The sequence below is a fragment of the Nomia melanderi genome, chromosome 5, assembly GCF_051020985.1.
Source record: "Nomia melanderi isolate GNS246 chromosome 5, iyNomMela1, whole genome shotgun sequence".
In the NCBI taxonomy this organism is placed as follows: Eukaryota; Metazoa; Arthropoda; class Insecta; order Hymenoptera; family Halictidae; genus Nomia; species Nomia melanderi.
This window is the reverse complement of record NC_135003.1, coordinates 2,791,483-2,814,166: the sequence shown is the minus strand read 5'-3', so window position 1 is coordinate 2,814,166 and position 22,684 is coordinate 2,791,483. Positions and strand designations below refer to the sequence as shown.

General features: G+C 35.6%; 1 protein-coding gene and 1 long non-coding RNA gene across 2 annotated transcripts in view; one reads left to right on the top strand and one right to left on the bottom strand.

Moving 5' to 3' along the window:
* Positions 1–22,684, top strand: part of LOC116424797 (agrin) — a 631,033-nt gene that overhangs the window by 353,542 nt on the left and 254,807 nt on the right. The window lies entirely within an intron of this gene.
* LOC116424798 (uncharacterized) lies at positions 10,448–11,594 on the bottom strand. Its single transcript, XR_004234548.1, has 2 exons — positions 11,103–11,594; positions 10,448–10,708 (listed from the first exon to the last, which is right to left on the bottom strand). It is a non-coding gene; the product is annotated as an uncharacterized LOC116424798 (long non-coding RNA).

Sequence of the window (22,684 nt, the reverse complement as noted above, 5' to 3'; positions counted from 1 at the left end):
GCGAGCTTTTTGTACACGGTCACGACCCGACAGGACGGATAATAGATACTTAACTGCCTTGTTACGCATCAGGTTCACCCTTGTCTGGCAACCCTCGTGATATTTGAGGCTGCAGCCGAAGCACTAACCCTTCTGGTCTCCGGTAAGGCAAGGCTTACAGCGCCCTGCTGTCAGTTCACTCGAATGCGTCACTGGATGCAATACCTACCTTGTGCACCGTGATTTGATTGTGTTGTTCATTTAGGTTAGCTTCGTCTGCCTGCACCAGGTAACATCACGTTGATCTTCTTGAATCACCGCTCCCAACATCCTCTTCAATTATCGCTGACGAATCGTTCAACGCTCACGGAAATGGCAAGCAAAATGTTTTTAAAAATTAATTTCAAGTTTCATTTTAAATCTTGAGGAATCACTATTTGTTTTGATTTGAACACTGTTTCCAACTTACTCGATATGAACATGATTGTTTAAAAAGTTAAAAGATTAATGCATTGGTAATATTTTCATGGAATTGTTAATTGGGAAAAGGGTGGTAGTTTTAGCAGGTAGCACAGACGAATGTTTTTATTGGACCGAAATCAAATGTTTCCTATACGTTGTTATAGTTAGAGAGGCAGCACTTATACAAAGTAAGTCGTATTTATGAAGCTTTATATTAATTTAATTATGACAACTGACAATTGCGAAGTGACAACTGACACCTGACAACGTTGTTGACACTTTTAATAACTGATACGGTCAGGATGACATATTGCACTACACACTCACGTGTCATAGGAATAGGTTATGATCCACGCGCATAGTGTAGAGTATACTCGAGGAGTAAATTATAGAGCATTTAAAAAATGTTAATACAATTTTATTTTTATAGTTATTCTAAATAAATGTTATATAAGCTATAAAAAACAATTTCATTTGTTTATGTCCGTTTTCTTACGTCAGTCAATATAATACTATCATTAGTTTAACACTTCTTTGACCAGAATTTGAGACTTCAAATAAATTTCATCTTCATATTCTTATTTCGTACAGTCATATGATCTTACAAATATATACTATATTATCGTGATAAAATCTGATACCTTTATTTACGTCTATACTGACCCCAGTTTTATGGACAGTAAACGCTGCTTTCTGAAACTAGAATCTGACGTATGAAGTGAAAAAGTGAATGTCCTTAAATATATTATACTGCATTACAATCCTGTGAGCGTACTTTAAACTACAAGCGACGTTCTTCGTGGGTAGACGTGCAGAATATCTAAATTGAGTATAAAGAAATTTTTCCATTCGGTAACCTCATCAGACCAGAATTCGTTTATATGTTTTTAGCTATCTTTCCCCTAAATTTAGAGCGGCAGTTCTATTCTTAAGTCTCGCACTTTAATCATGGAAAATACGACTATCCCTTTACAATCGACAATTTTATTGTCAAAATTACCTAAGTATTAATAGAAAACAGTAGTCCTAATAGTAAACAATTCTATTTATGAATTAGCTTCTATTTCTCTCTAATTTCTTCTTCCTACGTACAAATTCTTCCATAGAAAGCTCCGTCTGAATATTTTTTCCTTTCAAGATCAAATAACACCGTGAAAAATATCGCTTGATCGCGTCGAAAATATAATGTTCCCATTTTTTACATTAAATCCTGAAAAACGTGACACGGAACCCCACTGAAAATTGATTCGATTGGAAATAAAATTGTGTAACGAAGATGGACGAAGCATGTAGCAGCCGCGTTGACTGTAAATTAAAATGAAATTGATGTCGTGCCGCAGTACAGTTATTTTGCCCCGGCGCATTTATCTGGAAACAGGGCGCGTCGCATTAAATTAGCATGCCCGGTATCGAATATTAATTCGCTGGTCCCCCGTCGCTGATGAAAAAGCGATCTTGAACCGGGAACATCGATTGTCGGGACTGTTCACGGATCCTGTGATGTTATGCGGAATTTGCGAATCATGGGTTCGACTTAAAATTTCACAATGTTTTCGTCGTAGACGAATCCGCATCACCGAATACCTGAAGCATTCGTAAAAAATGAATGTAATTCAAAGGAAGCGCGGAGTCTTTATTCATTTCAGGAGCTTTTTATTTTATTCCTCGTGAACTACGTTTGCTTGTAGATATAGTCGGCGGGATATCAGACAATGAGATTTTTTAAGCCTTTCATATTGTTTGAATCCTTTGATGATCATGAAGTCAGGTATTTGCGAGGAGGATTCCTTGAATGAATTATATACTATAAATGGCCTGAAGGATATTTGAAGCAGTAATGTTAACTGAGATTTACATTAATTTAATTATATTTTTAATTCGTAGTGTGCAGCTTTTAATTAATAATTTGATGTAGTTCATGGATGTTGGTTTTCGGAAAATTATCCATAAACATTCATGTATTACCTCTTCGCTTATTTTCGGTTGAGATAATGAAATTATGTATATATAAAGGTAATATTGTATTGTTATTTCAATGGTAGCTTGTTACAACCCCGAGAACATCCATGTATTATACCTTGAGCCCTGTTAATACGATGTGCGCTGCGAAAATATTTGGTCCTGTTGAAAAGAATGCAAATTTTATTCACAAAGGAATACCATTTTACACCGCGTGCAAGTACGCTTGTTGTATTGTGTACAGACTTCATATTATTTTGCTCATTTTTTTATATAAAAACACAAATAACTACGGAAATCATCGCAGAACAGAAATAAAAGCGGTAATTGTCACATGTTTGTTGTGTCGTGATATTATTATATCATTGCGTAAAAAAGTAAACCAACATTTTCGCATTAAAGGTCAAGTAAAATAAATTATTTATAAACCACTGTAACACAATTACACAAACAAAACTATGTAGAAGTCATGTTGATTTTAAGTAAACTAATGCTACCAAACCGATGAGTGATACCAACGTGGTAAAAATGTTTAATCCACAAAAGTTACTAATTACTTAATGCTATTTAAATACTAAGTTTAATATAGAAGTTCAAAATTACCTAATACCAGTTATTAACCCCTTGAGCTGCAATTTATTTTCAGGCAGCACTGCTCAGGCATAATTTAATTTTCTGAGTTTTATAGAAGAGGGCTTGATATGCCCCAGTGCCGTCCAGCTAGACATCTAGTCATCTCCCAAGTATACTCCTCACATAAAAAGCTTCAACTCTCAATCATTTCTGGCGAGGGCAGCCCGTCACTGTCAGTTTGTTCAAGAAAGTTCATGAAGAGTTCAAGACTCGTCATTTCAGTCCAAGGGGTTAATAATCTGACTTACACATTCAAGGACCAATCCTTCTGTCTACTTTTATATCCATCTGTGCTCCAGTTACTCGTGTACAGAATCGAGTTCACCGCCCATGCGTGTGCTCGAACCCGTGTACTCTAGCGCGATCATTTGAAAGGTTCACACCGGAGACCGAATCGGTGATCAATTTCGAGAATCTCGAAACAAGGGGAAGCGACTGCGACGGAAATCGTACGTTTCCGCGGCGCGCTTCCTCAGAGGGCGTCCTCGGACACAATAGGTTCCGTGCATAATAGAGTACCCGGGTTTAGGTTCAGGAATGGCTTTAGGGCAGGCACAGGCGAATGAGACGGTTAATTACCTCGGCAAATTAAGTGGAAACAGTCTGATTAGTGGTCGCTGTCTGCCTCCCGACGGTATTCCGCAAGTGGCCGAGCACCAAACTTCTACCCCGCCTTCCCTGTTGTATGAACAACCCTTTATAGGCATTCAAAAGGGGTGGTGGCATGCGGTAACGGACAAGGGAGAGAAAAGACACTGGAAGCTGGACGGGTAATCGAGATGATGAAACTCTAAAAGCTGTATTTCACGGCTGTTACTTTGTTTTAATGGAATTTCCATGCTGTCACGGTATTTTGACTGAACTTTCATGAATTTTAATCCGTTGGCCTAATTAGTAGCATGGTTAGTAATTCTAATTGCTGAAAGGAATAGATGATTTTTAATAAAGTGTAATGTGAAGAAAGATTTAACCCTTGGGATATGGTCATTGGATGAAGAAAGTGTTGGTTTCAGAATAGAAATATTGTTCCGTAGTATAGATCAGCTAAGGGGTAGTTTTTCATACGTAACAGTTCGGATTCTTAGAGGCTTATTTTTCCTGTGTCTTTAGTTTAGACTTTAGTTTCTTCTGAAAAGCAATTTTATCACGTCTCAAGAATTCTTCTATATCAAGACTTAAAGAACATGAACTATAGTATTCATTTTAGTTATTCATTAATAATAGTCCCTATCGTTTATAACTGTTATTGATAATCTATAACTGTTCTTGCAGTAAATTCTTTGAGACAATGATTTGTTCAGGAAATGACTTTTTTACCGAACTAATAATTCTAATTAATATTTATATTTATATTGATAAAAATATAACTATACACCTCACATATCTAATGAAAAGACTCAACAGATAGATTAATACAAGTGTTTTACATGATAAAAATGTTGGTATACTGTTTTCTCGATTGAAGAGATCAGTTCTGGGTGCAATATAATGAAGAGCACGATATTACCTGTTGACTGTATTAGAAATACCACGTTATATCGTTAAGAGATTATTGATAAACGTCGGGTAATCGAATATCCGTTAACTATCGGAAACCTGTAACCACTATATGATGCAAGGAGATACTGATGAATTTGAGGTTTTGAATCTCGATACCAAACCAAGTAAGAGACACGATACTAATTCTTGCATAATACATGATACCAAGATCCGGTACAAAGAGCAACATTACTATAGATGAATAATTTGATGGGCAGTAGTATTAGTACGGCATGAACGGACTTCGATGTTTATACCAGAGTACATCAGTGGCTGGTAGAGCCGTCCTAATCAATGCTATAGAAATGACTTAACGATCATGCGATTCAACGGCAACTCTCTAGTTCTAATCGATACCAAGTACCGCTTTATCATGCGGCCCAGCAATGAGAATTAGTGCGAATACAACGGGCACAGAATGATAGCGAAATTACGAAACACCTATAGTTAGGGAATTGTATGAAGGTAACCTTTGACACAGTGACATTAAGTTAGTGATCGTAGTGTCGTTGATCACAGTAGTTTAAAGTTACTTATATCAGCTTTCTAAAATTAGGAAGTGTGGCGAACGATAATTTCTTTATACATTTTTAATTCGAAACTACGCTACAACATAGTTCTCAAAAGAATATTTAATATTCCTCTTTCCTAGTGGCTGTTATTAATGTTGGAAGGGTGAAAATAACATCCAAAGTGAAATGTACAAAACATGTATTTACGAATATTCTGAAAACTATTGGGTATAGGATTATGTATATTATTAAATTTCGTATTATCGAATAATAAATATGACAGTATTAACAAATTCTCAAAACATTTATTTGTTTAAATGTTATACTAAGGAATAACATGTTTTGTTATCTTCCCAATTGAATGTTTATTTACTATCTTACATGTTTTTATACAAAAAGTGTATTTAGCTATAAAACATGGATAAGATACAATTTTCTATTAGAAATTAATTAATAATTACCCATCATTAAGGTAGGATCTGCGACGTAGCTTTCTCTAGTGAGTAGACTGTGGATATATACATACATATAAACTTCACGTCCCAATTCACAGAAACCGGTATTAAGTAGAAATTAGTTCACTCTATTAGTGTTCCATCAAGTTTGTAGTATATAATACTGACATCGTAATATCACTATTCCGAATGAGTTTATCAGGTTGTAAGGCCGATTACGTCAAGTAACAATATTGGCCAGTGCGTACATGTCAAATTAATGAAACGTAACTTATTCGTTACATTTGAACTGGAGTGTACTCTGTTAATGATTGTTCACGGATATTCACGTTTATTATGTGCAATGTATTTGAAAGTTGTTGATTTACTGAAATTAGATTTACATAATAGAAAATGGAGCAGTCATTAATTAAGTGTAATTTAATGAATTATTGGTAGATCTCGCACGCTTTTAAAGAATTATATTTGTTACTAATAAATTTAGGAAATTTGGAATAAAATACTCTACCCTATATTAACAGTTTTATTGAATTAACAATAATATCAAACTTTATTACATGTTCCGGAATTTATTCTTTCTGACTTTTTCCAAATTGATGACTTATAAATTTATACAACTACGTAATCTAATCATTTAGTGAAGTTTTCATAAACGATCCGTCATTATTGATGGGAAGCATTGATATTTTTCATTTGGTAGACATTAATGGCCGAAAATATCAATTATAAGTATAAATAACAACCAATAAAACCGTTTAAAAATTAGTATTTCACCATTATATTTTGATTAAAGTTCAATTTATTAAAACAGTTACAATCTTTTGAATAAACGTACACTGTCAACAATGTGTTAATTCCCATATACATTTAAACCACCGATTGCTTTGAAATGAAAGAGAAGTTATCTTTGATAACCAATTTCATTTATTGTTGAGCGTTCCATTCAAAACAATGTAATTCCGACAAAACCTTTAATACAAGAATAAATAATTGAGAAACTTCAGGTAATCCTGTTTAACACTAGATTTACGCAACGCTCAAAATTACTGGTCTCTGTTTTCTCATTTCACAATTACTGACATCTAGAGTATTAACACTAGGACTGTCGACTATTTAATACGGTTAATGTCACTGTGTTTGACGAGTATATATTTCATTGCTTGACCTTATTTAGCACACAATAAGAGATTCTTCAAACTAAATTCCACGGTTAATAGGTCGAACACCCGTTTCACTGTTAAATGTTTCGTGTTGTATAATCCAGTTCGATTGGTAGTCGAGATCCAGTGAAACATCGGTGCGGAAGCGCGCGGATAAGTGAGGACGGCGGGGTCGTGCTATCCGGGGTATTAATTTTCCACGGTACGTCTCAAAGATCATCCGGGATCGTCGTCGTCGTCGCAGGAAATTAGTACGCCATCAATATTCCACGCTCCGTTAATACCGTCGTGTCGATTATTAGCGAGTTAGGTATCCAATTGAATATTCCGTACCGGTGTAATTACGATATCCCGTCGGCTGTCGTCCGTTACATAATCGCGAGACGCATTACGCCTAGCCGGACTAATTAATTAGGCGTCGGTGCCCCGTCGCCGTCTCTGTTGTTCGAAGCGCCGCGCCGCGTCGGTCTTGCACCGACGCTTCGATACTTTTCGCGGTCGCCATCCGAAAGCTATCGATCGTTCGACACTGTTGACGTAACGCGCGTACATTATTCCGTTACGCAACGCTACGGGTTGCACTTCGCTAAAAAGGAATATAAAATAAGGCACGGCCGATGTGTTTAATGCCTTTGACACTGATATTACGCAACCCGCCGCTTTGTCATAACGAGACGATAATGGAATCGTGTCTTTTATGTCGCGGATGGAGAGAGATGTTTGATCTTCGTCGAATGTGGAGCACGATAGGGCGTGAAAATAACGAATGCTGTGTATGGTGAGCTGTTGCAAGGGGATATAGCTGGCGAACAACGTACCCCTGTAATAGGGACATTGATCAATCGTTGCATATCAATTTTGACGCATTTTTTACTTGATGTAGCATTTGAACAAATAATTTGGATTCGGGTTTTATACTGGTAATCGGTCACTTTGAAAGAATTAAAGCAGTTATAAAATCTGGATTTGAAAAGTTCGTTTCATTGAATATTTCGTGTTTGAGTAGATTGGTTAATTTTATTATGTAATATGTATACATTTCATTTTATGAAGTTTTACTGTGAAACGTTGAAATAATCCCATTGAAATGTGTATGTCTAAGTACCTCCTCAGGCTATGTATCTTTTGTGGATAAAATTTTACAAAATTGTATTAGTATTTTATAATGAAAGATACGAAAGTCAGTTAACATTTTCATGTTATTATGCACTAAAATATGTGTGACCTCGGAAGGTTAAATTTTTTTCTTAAATCACATTTTTCTTCATTTACACCTATCTCCTGTGTTCCATTACGTTCACGTAGCACGCTACTTTTGAAACAGAATCTTTTCTTTAAATAAAAGAAGTTTCTGTCGTAACGCGCGGCGATGCTAATATTACGCTACTTACCACAGGGCTGCGTCGAGTAAAAAGAATAGAATTATTAACTTGGTTCAGGATATTAGGGATAACTCGATAATGCGGCTTGCACGAACTAAGTCGGATATTCTTACCTCCTGTGTATCCTTCGTTGAAGAGAATAGGAATTTTACCTTTAAAATGTTTATTTTAGATAAGTTGTTAAACCTCAATTCCCGTAATCATTATTTGCGGCTTGCGTTTGCAAATTTCATGACCGGGACTCAGTAATGCGACGATAGACACGTTGATTAAAATTAACATTTGACCCTCGGGCCATTGTTACCCTGTGTATATAACGTTAATGATTCTATGCATTGTAATTATACCGCATCACGTACATTCAACAATTAATTAACCAATAATATAAAATATTATACTGATACAATCACGCAATGAGACCACGACTATTATTTTAATTATTTCTGAGTTAATGGAATTATTTTACTTGCAGATAAAGCAGTTTCGGATTATTTTTCAAATTATAATATTTCAAAAAATTACTCCTTACATTCACGACAAGGAAACGATTTTTTTACGTGTTGGCATACAGCCCAATATTCAGGTTAAGATAGATTTCATGTTTTAACAATTTCTATAATATTAAATACAAAATATACACGCTATTGCATACACAAACGTTAGTTGCTTTTAAATAAACACACACCAATGACAAAAATAAGATATTCCATATGTATTAAGAAAAACATTTGTCACGTTTAATATCCGGACATTCGTTATGACGAGCATTTAGTTTTCCTAATCTCTGCTTCAGTTCCACTACTCTATAAAGCATAGAATTACTCGACTCCAGCCGCGGCAAGCGACCATAACTTCACAGCCGGTGCAAATATAGCGCGTGTTTACACAAACATCCTTCTTTCCCTGTGCCCCGGGGACAGATCCCAGACGCCACAAAACCCCGCAACGCGAAATACTTGCAAGTCAACCGAAAAGTTCATAAATAAAACTATTTACTGTCACAAGAATCATTTATCACACCTTAAAGTCACATTTCATAAAAATTTTCTCCCCGCGTTTGCCACAGCACAAAAGATCGCGACCCCCGCCCCCGAAAGCATCAGCCCCGTTTTCATCTTCGGCTATAAATCTCTTGTACCGCAATCATTGTGGCACATAGTACATCAGCGATATTAAGGTTGAAATTTCCGCTCGTTAGGAGCATTTGTCGCGGAACCTTGTCGGGGCCCGTGTTGCGTGTACGCGCCCCGCGATAATCGCGGAGGGGCGCGGCGCGGCTTAAGGGTAAAGAAAATCGCGCGACGATTAAGCGTGGAGGGCCGTGTACACGGAATTAGCATTGTAATTGCAGAGGGTGAGGTTGCGGTGCGACCGGTCCTGAACCACCCCCCGACCTCGTGTCCGGCAAACCACCGTCGCACCGCCATCGTAAAACGCAGACTGCCCTACGCGCGGCCGATCGACCTGAGCTGACCTATCCTAACCCGCTGTGGCTTGACCTAACCTCCTTCTCGAAGGGGAAAGCTCGGCGACCCGGCGATCCGTGGATACTCGTAGATAACCTATCGCGATTTTCATCGCCGTCACCGGCGATCGATGGGTTCCGACGGTTTTCGAGTGGCCCCGACGTTTAGTGGCCGGCGATCTTTTCATCAGTGTCGGTGTAACGTTGACATTTTTTTGTGGTTCTTTTGGGAAAGATGAGAGGATTCTCATTCTATGCCTCGCACATGAGGTGGTGTAGGTATGTGATGGAGTAAGTCGGGGTACATCTCACTTTTTTTTTAAAGTATTATTACATTGTGCATATTGTTAATCATTAACGAAACTAAATATATTTATAAAAGTAAATTATATGTACGGGCAATAGTTAAGTAGGTGTCTGTGCAGGATTCAGTATACCATTAAAAATAATTGAAAGTGTATGTGTAGATATTTGACGATCTAAATGAAACGAGAACGTGTCATCCGTAACCATCTTAATTTAGTTAGATTTAATGAAATTTCCTTTTTGGCATTTTTAGTTATTCTCTTTTAATGGAGTAGTTTATAAGGTAGAGATTATTTTGATATGTGTTGTTTGTTGTAGTGAATGTTAGTACTCGTAGGAGGAATAGTTTCTTCTTTTACTTATATAACTATACATAGTAGATTCCCATATAATGCAGTTAATACGTTTAGCTTTATATTCGCGTTATAGGAAATCGTGCTGCACGAGACTTTTCTAGCATAACACGAATAACGTAAAGTTATTCAGAAAACATGTTTCTAATGATTATTACCATGCCAACTTTTGTTTCCTATGTTTAATGAAAACTAAAAGAATTAGGGAACATGACAAATCGGCAACAGTGAAACAAATAATGTAATGTTCAGTTAAACTTTACTTTATTTTTAAATGCTGGAAATTGTATTTTATTGGTGCCCAAGGAATCGTATTATATGAAAACAGTCACGAGATCTTCGACGCGTTGTAGCAATTCGTGCTGTGGGAACTCGCTTTGCACGCAAGTATACGGTATTTTCTTTTTTAATTGTTCTGCCTAAATTCTACTTGCTATTCTTCACAAAGTAAGCTTCCAAGAGATTTAGAACCGGAGAAATTAGTAGAAATCGTTGATGATTGCCTGCATAGGATATAAGAATAAAAGAATATACGTTGCTGATGCACTTCACTTTTAGTTATAATTTAACCAACAATTCAGAAACACCCCATAATCTAGATAAAACAAAGTGGTATACCTATTTCTCGATTTTTTACACATCTATTTCATTGTTCAGTATAATAAACCAACTACAAAAACAATATTTATTTCCACCATAAACTAAATACATATTTATATTTCAGTCACATCTGAGTCAGATCTTCCTTATTCGTGTAACAGCAAGCAATAAAAGAATTCAAACAAAATAATACAATATTCTCAGACCATCATTCTTCACAAACAAAAATTCTGACTATGTTTTCATAGTAAATGAATGAAAAATTTGAAAGCTGAATGATTAAGGAATTATTGATACCTTAGATTAGTGCCAAACAGTGTAGTATCGCTTCTAGACATAACGAGAAATTCCTTGTCATTGTGTCTTGGTTGTCCCGTGTCCGATCTTGGCCGATCAGATTGGTAATTAGCCCCGTTTGCCAGGTTCCTATAACGATCCATCCAGCGAGCTGATGTCGTACCCTCGAATTGTCGCGTGGGACAGGTGGTCGGCATCAGGGCGAATCGAGACGAGACGCGTACGTACGTAGATTAACGTTCCGCCGTTTCTGCTCTTCGGCCGTGCCAAAACGTCCTATCGCTGCGCGTTTCCAGGATACACAGGATACATTGCTCTGAGAAGTTAAATCGCCTCTCTTCCTCGATCATGTTTGCACGACTTTATAAACCGCTTTGAAAATAGCGCTTCAAGGTATAGAATTCTTACTCTCGTCGGCCCTTCTTTGCCGCAGCCCCATAAAGAGGCGGATGCCTCGCGAGCATCGCAGTGCTCCACATTTGGCTGTCCTCTGCTGTGTAAACCAATATATGTTGCTAGACCGCGTATTTTATGTACTTTCAGCGTTCGCAAAAGCATGAAACATAAAATTATAATAAAATCTAGAATAGTCCTTATATTGCTGTCGTGACAAGGAAACTCGTGATTAGATTGTGGGTCTTTATATGTTTACGGCTCATTTATTTACGTAATAGAAGGAAACGCGTGTATTAACAAAAATTTAGTGTACTTTTATTTGACTACTACAGTAAGGAGTCTTCTAGTTGATAACAGGATTTTTTATAAACCTATGCAAATGAAATTTTGAATAAATGTTTGTAATTTATTTATAGTTAATCTTCTACCAATCGTTATTGAATATATCTGTCTTTAATAATTACAACATTATTATCTGTATAAAGAAATATCTTTAAAATGTTTAAATTCTACTGTTTACGATGCATACGTAATAATAGTAGTTAACGCGCAACAAGAATTTTTCTAAAAATAGTCCCCCTATATCCACGATTTTTAGATTATTTAGTACGAATACTCGTGTCGTTTCTCGTCATAAATCGTTCTTATCGTTCGCTAAACCCGACGCGTTTTGTTTTAAACGGAAACTATTTTCATAGAAAAATTGAAATGACAGTTGAACCGTAACTAAAACCCGTCAAAATATGGAATGAATTTATTCGAAAATTGTTCCACGATTTGCCACGATTTGGAGATTTTTAAAATATTTGCATTGGTCCATCCTTCTATAGTGTTAGGGCTTTTTGCGCATTATTTGCTGAGCTTCGCTACACGTATATCTTGTGTGTTGATGTTCCTCCGTTCGATAGAGCTAGAAGCTATCGCGATTCGCCAGGAAATACAACCCCGCCAGTTCTCATCCTGTTTGTAGACTTTGCAGGGTTCATTCTGTTTCGTTGTTTCCTCCGGTGCAATTTCGAGTTTCGCTAAGGTAAGAGGGCTCCTCGCCGAATACACGCGTATACACTAATTACGAGTCAGTGTGCATCGATCACTGTTGCACCTCTGCTCCCCCGAAGTAATTAGCGTAAATAGAACCGTCCGTGATAATTAACCGTATAACACTGTGCCGCAACACGGCTGCATAATTGTTCCCGTACTGCGAAGACTTATTGTTAAACATAAGTCTTAGCCTAGGGAAGAAATCAAATTAACGAAATAAGGAACTTCGGAGTGATGAGGAGCAAGGAATGCAGCGTAATGACTTTTGTAATACTTTCTTCAGGAAATATTGTTCTGTTCATGTATAAGGTTAGTCGAATTTCTGTTAGTAATTATGTGGAGAAAGCAAGGGTAAACATAAAGGTGCATTCAACTGAACTAATTATCAAAATTAGAATATCTTGCTATGTTTCTTGTATAACATACTTAGAATTTATATACCCGTGAAAAATTATAATATTTTGTAGAGTGTATAAACTGCTACTTCATCCTTTTTGTAAAGTATATGGCACAGAGATGTTATATTTTATTACTTTCAAGATTTTATTTAGACACATAGGAATTATGTAATAGTTATATTTTCTGTTATGAATTGTACTTATTTATATTTATGTTAGCATATTGTACAAGTGATAATAAATAATAAATACACAATACACAATAAAAGGAGTTAATTATATATTTTATGTATATCAACATATAATCAAGATTATACAAAGTGGAAATTTTTAAAAGTAAACATACTATACAAGAAGTTGAAGTGCGTTATATTAAATTATATTTTCTGTGAGTACTAATAATTTTGTTAATAATTGAAATTTTCTGTTTCATAGAACTCTACAAATAATACCGAAGTACACAATATCTTTGATACTTTAACGTTATAAATTTAAATAATTTTCATAAAAATACAATGTTACGCTAACTATGCATGTAAATTAAGGTTTCGAAACCAATGACCAGTGACTAGAGTATACTGGATTAATGATCCATGAACCGTAACAATTACTCTGCTTCAATCCCTTCAGCAACATTGCATTAACACTGGAGTTACTCTGCCAGTCAAAATGTCTGCTTTTGGATTTCTTATTTCGTATTTGTATATTTTAAAAGTATCAAATATTCGAAATGATTTAAAAAATAAATAGGTTAACGGTACGCTCACGAATATTTATTGTACAGTTTACTTCATTATTATTAGAAAAATTGGAGTTCGTTCAAGGCCAATTATCACTGGAATCTCAGAAAAAGATAACACGACAGAGACAAAGATACCTCATCGCCTTTCCTTCGTGGATAATTTCATGAGCGAATATCGTTCATCGCGAGCAGTTTAAAAAAAATGCTTAAACTAAGAAGTGGCGCTTCGTCAGTCAGGCTCGAGCTATTTTTTTCGCTCTCCTTCCGCTTTCAAACCCTTCTTAGGTCGCCCCAGCATGAACTGACTTCTTTTATACGACCATGAACGATTAATGCCGGCTGAACTGCGAAAAAGGACGTTGCCACGGGGCTCGACCGGTTTTTACGATACGCACACCGTCTGCGCCTCTTGTTCCGGCTTTAATGTCCAAGCTTTAGAATGTCGTAACGGGATCTCGGGCAAGTCCTGCTCCGTTATTAAGCGGCTAGTTTAAGACTACTTTAATTCCTCCGATTCGACTTTTAGCTAATAAAATTGAGCGTATAAATGCGAGAAGATATGTGTTTTTATAGGGTGAGGAAACATTTTTGTGGGACATGTATCAAAGAATAACGGTGTACGTTGCGAAGTAGTGAAAGTGTAAAAATGTAATATCAATATATGTATAAAAGTCACCAAAAGTTTGAGTGTAACTTAATGTATCATTTAAAAAATTAGTGCCGTTTATAAGAAAATATAACCGAAAGTTCCGGTGACACGTAATGTGTTAAATTAAAAATTTTCGGGACTCAGCATTGAAATTCTGGAAGCAGCTTTTGGTTTTTTAAATTGACTTGAGCACAGCCTAACAAAGACAAAGAATTGATATAGTGAGCAGAAACGGAATAGACACAGTCCATCGAGCGTTAAAGGTCGAGATGCGGGACTTCAAAGGGATACCGCGTACGTCAAAATAAACATACAATGAAGAAAATTTCAATTGCAATAATTTTAACCTTATCTTTTCCAGTGTAGTACTGGTGGGATTGTTGAAATTTTTCTGATTGAGATGAGACCAAACACGACGAAAATCGAAGTAGTTTTGCCGAGTTAATGTAATTAATGAAATTGAAGGTTCATTTCCTCCAAATCAATAAAACTAAACCGATTTCTGTCGTGTTTTGACTCATTTTAATCAGAAGAATCTCAATGAACTACTGATACTACGTTTGAAAAGGTAAGATTGAAATTTTTATCATTGCACAATTGCTGTTTACATTCGTGGCACCTTGTATTGAAGTGTGTTTGTTTCTCTTCTGCTCTTTGTATTCATTTTTTGTCCTCGTCTATTGAGACCATGTTATATTGAGTTCGAGACAGTGAGAAGCAGGAAAGAGTGAGGCTGGTTCGTTAAAATTTCACCGAGCAAATTCCTTTAAAATTTAACGGAGTAACCCTGTATATGGAAAGTTTGAAGACGTTATTTTGTCGTTTTCAAAAAAATCTGAGATAAATATTTTCTGACAGTATGATACAAATTATGGAAAGGAAGTACATAACGTTTTCAATAAATTGAAGTCAATTAAATTTTAAATGCCAACTTTTATTATTAGAAAAATATCAGGTTGATTATTGAAAATCTACCAAGACCTAACCAAGACCTAATCAAGACTGAAAGGGTACACAAATTGTACGAAGAAAGAAATATACGATACGCTTCGGATAATTTGAACGGATGACAAAGAAATTTAAATTATGTTAAACAGCAAAGCATCATTTTCGTATATTTTAGTATACTATATTCTATATATTAATAATTTTGCAAATTCCCTTAACGTCTATTCATACCTACAAGACCGAGCCATTTGATACGACATACTTTGGAAGCCACTTCTTTTCTCAAAAGTGAAATAAGACCTTCTAAATATAAAGTTAATTTGCCATATTCTTCCCGTTTCATACGTACCAGTCAATACTGCTTTAAATTGGGTTCCATTCCTGAAATTACAGAAATAAATGTTCTGGTTCAATATTCTTTGGACACTATGCCGAATTTCTAACTGTACATGCAGTTTTTTAGTAACGCCGATATGTAAATACGAAGCTTCATATAGATAGATGGTATGTATATACAAGGCTCAGCAAGCATTACACATCAGAACTGTATTTTTAGTACAGCATGAGACGGTTTAAATTGAATTAACTTAGGATGACAGGAAGAAGAATACATCACATCTGAATCAACACATTCGCATCAGTTTATAATTCATGTGAATATAATTATAAGTATATATACGCTTCGACGTAGCAGATATATTAATTTAATTAATTAAGATTTCAAAGATAAATCTGGATTACTGCAAATCAATTTTATTTCTGCATCTCTAACACATATTTTTTTATATAAAATTTAATACCATATTAATAACATATAAAATGATATATACTTAATACACAATATGACATATATTAAATAGTATAATATATTTATGTGAGACTAACTTACTTTGTGTTATATTGTGTATTAGGCATATATCATTTTATACATTATTAATATATTTAATGTTAATTTTGTATTAAATATATTAAAAAATATAATATACAAATATTTTATTATTTTTCATGTTTCCTTCCTTCGTTCCTTTGTACATTCCACTTCACTGATTCTTACCAGCCGTTTTTCTACCCAATAATTATTGGATATAATCGAAGTGGCTTATTATAACCGCAAACGGACGTACAAAAACATTTCACGGAATATTAGGTTCGAAAATAAAAGCGGAGGATATTGTTCATACTATTTAACCAGTGACTCGTGGAGCATCGTTGGTTCCCGTGGCCTAATTTCTCCCTCTCAGCAACAATTGAACAAGCCTCGGAAAGGGTTCAGCCTCTAGTCTGGTATTTAAATCGAATCATTAACGGTACAACAGCTTGTAAATGACCCACTTGAGCCGGATAATTGCCCGCGGCGCTGAAACGATTGGGGAATTTAAAGTTAATAAATGATCCCGGGTCGGTTCTATCGATGAAAGGAAACGCCTCTGCACACTGTCGATTCCTCGGCGAAGAGTTCCAGCCCTCTGGACCGCCTTGTCAGCCCTAGATTCCTGATCAAAGGAATTGAATTCTCTTAGGCAGAAGAAGATATGGGTCGAGACGATCGGGGTGTATATGGTAGGGTGAAAGAAAATTGGGAAAAGAAAATTCTTTCGGTAGATAATACTCATAATTTATTATTAAGTTATCTTTTCTTGGATCTTCGTATGTAAAGTAGACACCTTAGTTCACCTAGTTTCGTTAATTATAAAAACAGTATTTTATTCTTTGGTTTGTGACTGATATCTTTTGACCCAGATTTTCGAAATTTTCGTATAACTTTTCAATTTTTTATAGTTTACCTTGTTTATCAATTTAATATAAAAAGTTTTAGAAAAGTATGTTCGAAAATATCTCTAGGAAAATAAATGGGATACTGATTGAACCTAGACATTGCAGCCTATGATGTTACAAAGGTCGATCTTCCGAAGATTAAATATTTGATCATCAATTTAATACAGTTGGTTTTTATGTTTCTTTGATTTGTAGGTTTATTTTACGGAATGGCAAAGAGATCACTTACTAATTTATTTCTTTAATCAAAAAAACTGTTGGATAACTATGGCAGTGTTAGGTACTAAATTTACTGCGAGGTCAGAAGTTCACTCTGAAATTGTAAATAGTCGTAGATATGTATTCTATTTTGTATTGTACTTTCCTACAGTGCGATATTAATTTCTTTTCTCATCAACTTGCAGGTAATAATTATTATTAGCGAAATACTATAAACACTTAAGTTCCGTAATTATTAATGCATTCAAAATGGAAATGTAGAAGCAATTTTGCGTTGTCCCTGTCTCATCGTCTTCATTAAAATTCCATTTTTTATCTCTCTTAAATGTCATATTCGGCGTGATCCGTTTCAGTAAAATAGAATTGAAGTTAATTGAGTCTCACGTGTCACATTTTTAGGACGTTCTTCCACTAAAATTACGACTCATTTATAAAGATAATTCGGTGCTGCTCGGATGCCTCGGCAATTAAATAAACGTCTATTTTCGCAGCGTCTTAAATAATAAATAATCATTCCCAATGGTATTGCAGCTGTCTCCTACAAATAAATTTTTGTTCTCGAAACGGGGAAAGCAATATTTGTAATTAAATTTTAAATACTTTCCACAGAAACTAGAATTTTTGATGTTTAAAAAAAAGATTATCAAAACTAATCATTGATCGTATATAAGAATGTAAATGACATATTGCTACAATTATTATAATCGTTACAATACTAAATCATATACAGACCAATATATCAATGTCAATTTTTGTACAAACTTCCATCAAACTATATTATCGGACAATTTACATCCCTCCCCCTGCCCCCCTCCCCCCGAAGCAAATGCGAGAGAACACTTTTAATTTAGTATCTCTTAGCCAGCCTAACATACATAAACAAACGAACGTTCGTAAAGCACCGAAAACCCGTATTGTTTTCTTTCAAGTCCTCAAAAACCGCCAAGGGTAGACCTTTCACGACGAGCCGCATGCACGAGTACGTAATTTCAAACTTACACAGTGTTGAGAATCCATAGAGTTAATTACGCCGTGAACCACGGGCGTATTCCGTATTTTTCTATCCGGTATCTGATTAACGTCAAGTCTCCCGGAACAATCGTAATTTCGCGGAAGCGGCCGGCATCGCACGGCCAGGGTAGAAACGCGCGGCGCTCCCCAGCGATGAGTTAACGCGAGTAATTAGCGGAGTTTATTCAAATAATTTGTGTACGCATGGCGGGTCACGGTTTCGAGTTGAAAGTTGAAATTGTGGCGTGTATCGCGGGCCAGCCGGGCGGAGACGCTCGCCCGGCTGCTTACACGTTGCGAATGGAGCTGCGCGAGAGGCGAAGCTCGCGCGGAGACTAATCAAGTGGCATGCGGAATAATTACACTCGCCAGCAACTAGGAAATCCGCGGATCCGAATTGAGTTTGCCCTTTCAACAATCGGATAATAATTGTCTCGGTTAATGAACCGTCGAGGAATGTTGGTTCTCGGTGTTATTGGATTTTCTGAGCGGCTCGATGCTTCTTGCAACTTGCCAATTAGCGCGTATAGCGACGCGCCGCGTCGTTTAAAGATCATCAGAACAGGAATCTGGAGAAAAGCACAGCCAGGAGACGAGGATGGAGGAAGGTATCGTCCCCTTTACGTTCACAATTAGAGTTCCATTGCAGGACAGTTGTAAACACTCGATTCACTAATTAAAGCGAATTTCTGTTCTCGATTGATCGTTCGGCCTGGACGTTTCTTTGTTTCGGCGATGGACGTATTACCTTTTTTGATTTTTGATCTTTTCATCTATTTATGCGTATACGATGAAATGGAAAGAATACGTTTGAGTGTCTTAGAATTAAACGTAGGGTTAAAAGAGTTTACGTGTATCATTGGATAAGGAATTTTTCAGTGGAATGCAATTGTAATGATATTACCATTATTAATTTGTAATAGTTTGAAAATATTACTTTGGGCTATTTTTGCCTATTTCGTTTAAGAAAATTCTTTTCCGATTAATTAGGATTTTGATATTTTAATAGTATCAGGATGTTAATATTTAATTACTCGGTGCAAAAGTGAAATATTATGGCCCTAACAGTGTAAAATAACTTCAACTGCTAAAATTCTATAATTTACGAAATTATTCATAATATATGAGTTCGACGATAGAATAAATAAATTACTGTCGCTTGTTGAGTCAAAGATCATTTATAACCGTATAATAAAGAAAATTTCTAATAAACCTATTAAAGAGAGGATAATAATATTGATTTCAATTTAAAGAATTGCACGAAATTGTTGGATCACCTAACATTAAATCATCGTTTAAAGTAATACTATATTCAAAAATCTAATATTGAAACTGTGAGATTCAATCTTTTCTAATAACTACTACTTATGAAATTTTGAAATTTTGAAGTGTAAACGAGTTTTCAGTGTTCGGTATCACATGAAACACCTCGCTGTAAGCTTCGATTAGTGGTGGAACGAGTGTAGTTTGATCGAACAGGGATGATGTCAAACGAAAATTTCATGACAAAGTGCATAACATTAATATAACTTGATTCTAGTATCAAACGGAATATGATCGCGTTAAAACAAAAGCGAAGAAGGAAAAGAATAAAGAAGAGTAATATAGGTTAAATAAAAAATTAAGTTAAAAGTTATAATGGATTTTTTAATAATAGGTATTAATAGTAACTTGATCTCATTAAAGAATTGGAAGCAATCATTTTAAAGTAGCTGAGAGAAGAAGGAAAGAGATAGAATAAGTGTAATTAATTCAACTAAATCTGATGAACTTGCCTTTATATTAGATTGTTGCGTAAATTCTGTCCATTTCAATATATTGTTAAAAAATAATTGTATCACACTTTTTACTTCTTCAAAATTTTAAAAACTTTTTCCATTTAAATTGTTTTGAAAGGCTCGGAAGAGGTGGAAGTCACTTGATGCCAGATCTGGAGAATATGGTGGGTGTGCAATAAGTTCCCATTTCAGTTCTGATATTTTGTTTGCTGTGCATTGCCATGTGTGGTCTTGCATTATCCTGTAGATGTCTTAAAACGTTTGCATTGAAAATTCCAAATTCAAAAATCAACGAGACTATTTTATAGCAGTCTCTCTTAGGCCCTAAGACCGCTATTTATATTAACATGTTCGCACACTTTACAGATGTGTGACACTGTTGATCATCATTGCTGTAATGATATTAACATTAGTGTTAATACTGTATCAGATATTTGTGCACACCTATTTCTAAAATAACTAATCGAACAACTGATTACAAAATAAAAGTAAACAGGTTAGATGATCGATTTATATTAGCGGCAATAGAAATAGAAGGAAAGACAAAAATTAAGAAACCTGAATAATCTGTCAGTATAGAAATTGACATGAAGTAAAATGGACTGAATAAAACGCAGAGTTTTAAATCAAGTTTTAAAACCGATCATTTGGCTGCTCACAGTACGTTTAATATTAATATACATATATTTGGTTCATGATATACCTTATTGCTGCTTTGACTATATCAAAATATCATACTGTAGTATCTAGAATTTTTAGCGTAGGTTAAAGTATTTTTAAGAAGAGTGAATGTAAGAATGGGTGTGAGTGAAGGACAGGCTATAAAATGGTCTAGGGAAAGTGTCCTACACAACGTCGCAGACTCAAGATTGCAGGGCCAGCTTTCCAGGGGTGCATCTGAGTGTTTGTGATGAGTGCGAGTGAGAAGCATGCTTGTGGGGGAGAGAATGATTTTTGGGAGAGATTGTCTGTAAAAGAGAGGTAAGAAAGTGGCGAGAGAGAGTCGTGTGTTGGCCTCCGTTGCATTGAGTTGTACTTTTTACGTGTTGTCCGTATTGTTTCCACATTTCATTAAATACATATATTTATTCCTAGTTCTCGATTACTGAAGATCCACCTTTTCATTATCTATAATAATAGCCACACTATAATACATATATGACATTTATAAAATTCTTTGTTTGATTTATTTAGTACGTTTTAAATGTGTAAAAATTATATGAATAACATATCATTCGAAACAATTGCTAAAAAGGCACGGTCCACAACGAGGATATTTCAAATTCGACCGTGGTCGCGAACACGTTAAATAATAATAGAAGCGATAAGAATGATAGATTGTTTATACGAACGAGAATACAGATAGAACTTACGCAGCAGCATAATATTTTATCCCGATTTTTGCATAATTATTATCGGTATACATGTCACGTGTCCCACAAACCAGTACGCCGGCGACAAAAAGAGGCTAGGAAAAAGGGTGATCGCGTGAAAGGAACCATCTTTCCGATAGTTCGATTCGAGGCCGTGTCGGTTTCTTACAGCTTGCTCGCACTTCCTTGGCAACTCGATCATCCGTCATGATCCATCTTGCTCGGCTATCGAACGGAGCAGCTGGGTCATTCCACGCCAAACGGATCACTTTTTCGACGCGACGTCAGGTATTTTGATGAAATTGAAATATGATGTAGCCTATGCGAAATTAGGGGAGAAATTTAAGCCATCAGTTCTATCGTCTCAAATTTTATTTCCTCGAAAAATACTAGACGTCAAAATTCTAATGTCTACGTCTCATTAACCAGTTAACTGTGAAATTTTCTTTCAAAAATCTCTCATGGGATGTGTAATAAAATCAACTAACGACAAGCATACACTTCAAACGCAGAACAAATGCACCTAATATATACCAAAATAAAATACTAAAGCAAAATCAAATAGAATTATATGTTTACTTGAAAAAATAAGTATTTAGTTATCGAAAAAGTTAGTATCACTTCGGGGTTCAAGTTGACGTGTATACTCGTCAAACACTGAACTGATTATTCCATTTTCCCAAGTCATTCGATTAATTCATGTAAAATATCGTTTTATCAAGTGAAAGTGTAAAACACACATAGCCCTTTCTAATTGATGTCTATCCAATATAAATAATTTCCACATGACTCCACACTGTTTTCACTAAAAACTAAGCTCATCATTAAAGTTTCTTCACATCGAAAAAATATACTCTATAAGAAACCAAAATTCTGCGCAAAGTTGAGAAATAAAACGAACATCAGGCTTCATATCCATATTCATAATTTATTTACTACGCAACTTACTCCTACCCAATTTGTACTATTTTAAACGATGGATCCATTAATCGTGTACAAATTGCCGAGTCATAATACGTTCTTTTCGAACAACCAGCTGTTCGTAGCTTCGCCCAAGAATCACCAATTCCGCGCATACTGAACTAATATTACCACCGCGAGTTTCGTCGGTAATGAAAGTTTTCACGACACGGCCGCGATCACGGTTTTATTTACTCGGCTCGATCGAACTTTTCTTGTGAACGATAACGAACGATCACGTTTTATTTACGCTGTTAACGGGATCCCAGGCCAACGAGGATTTATGAATTT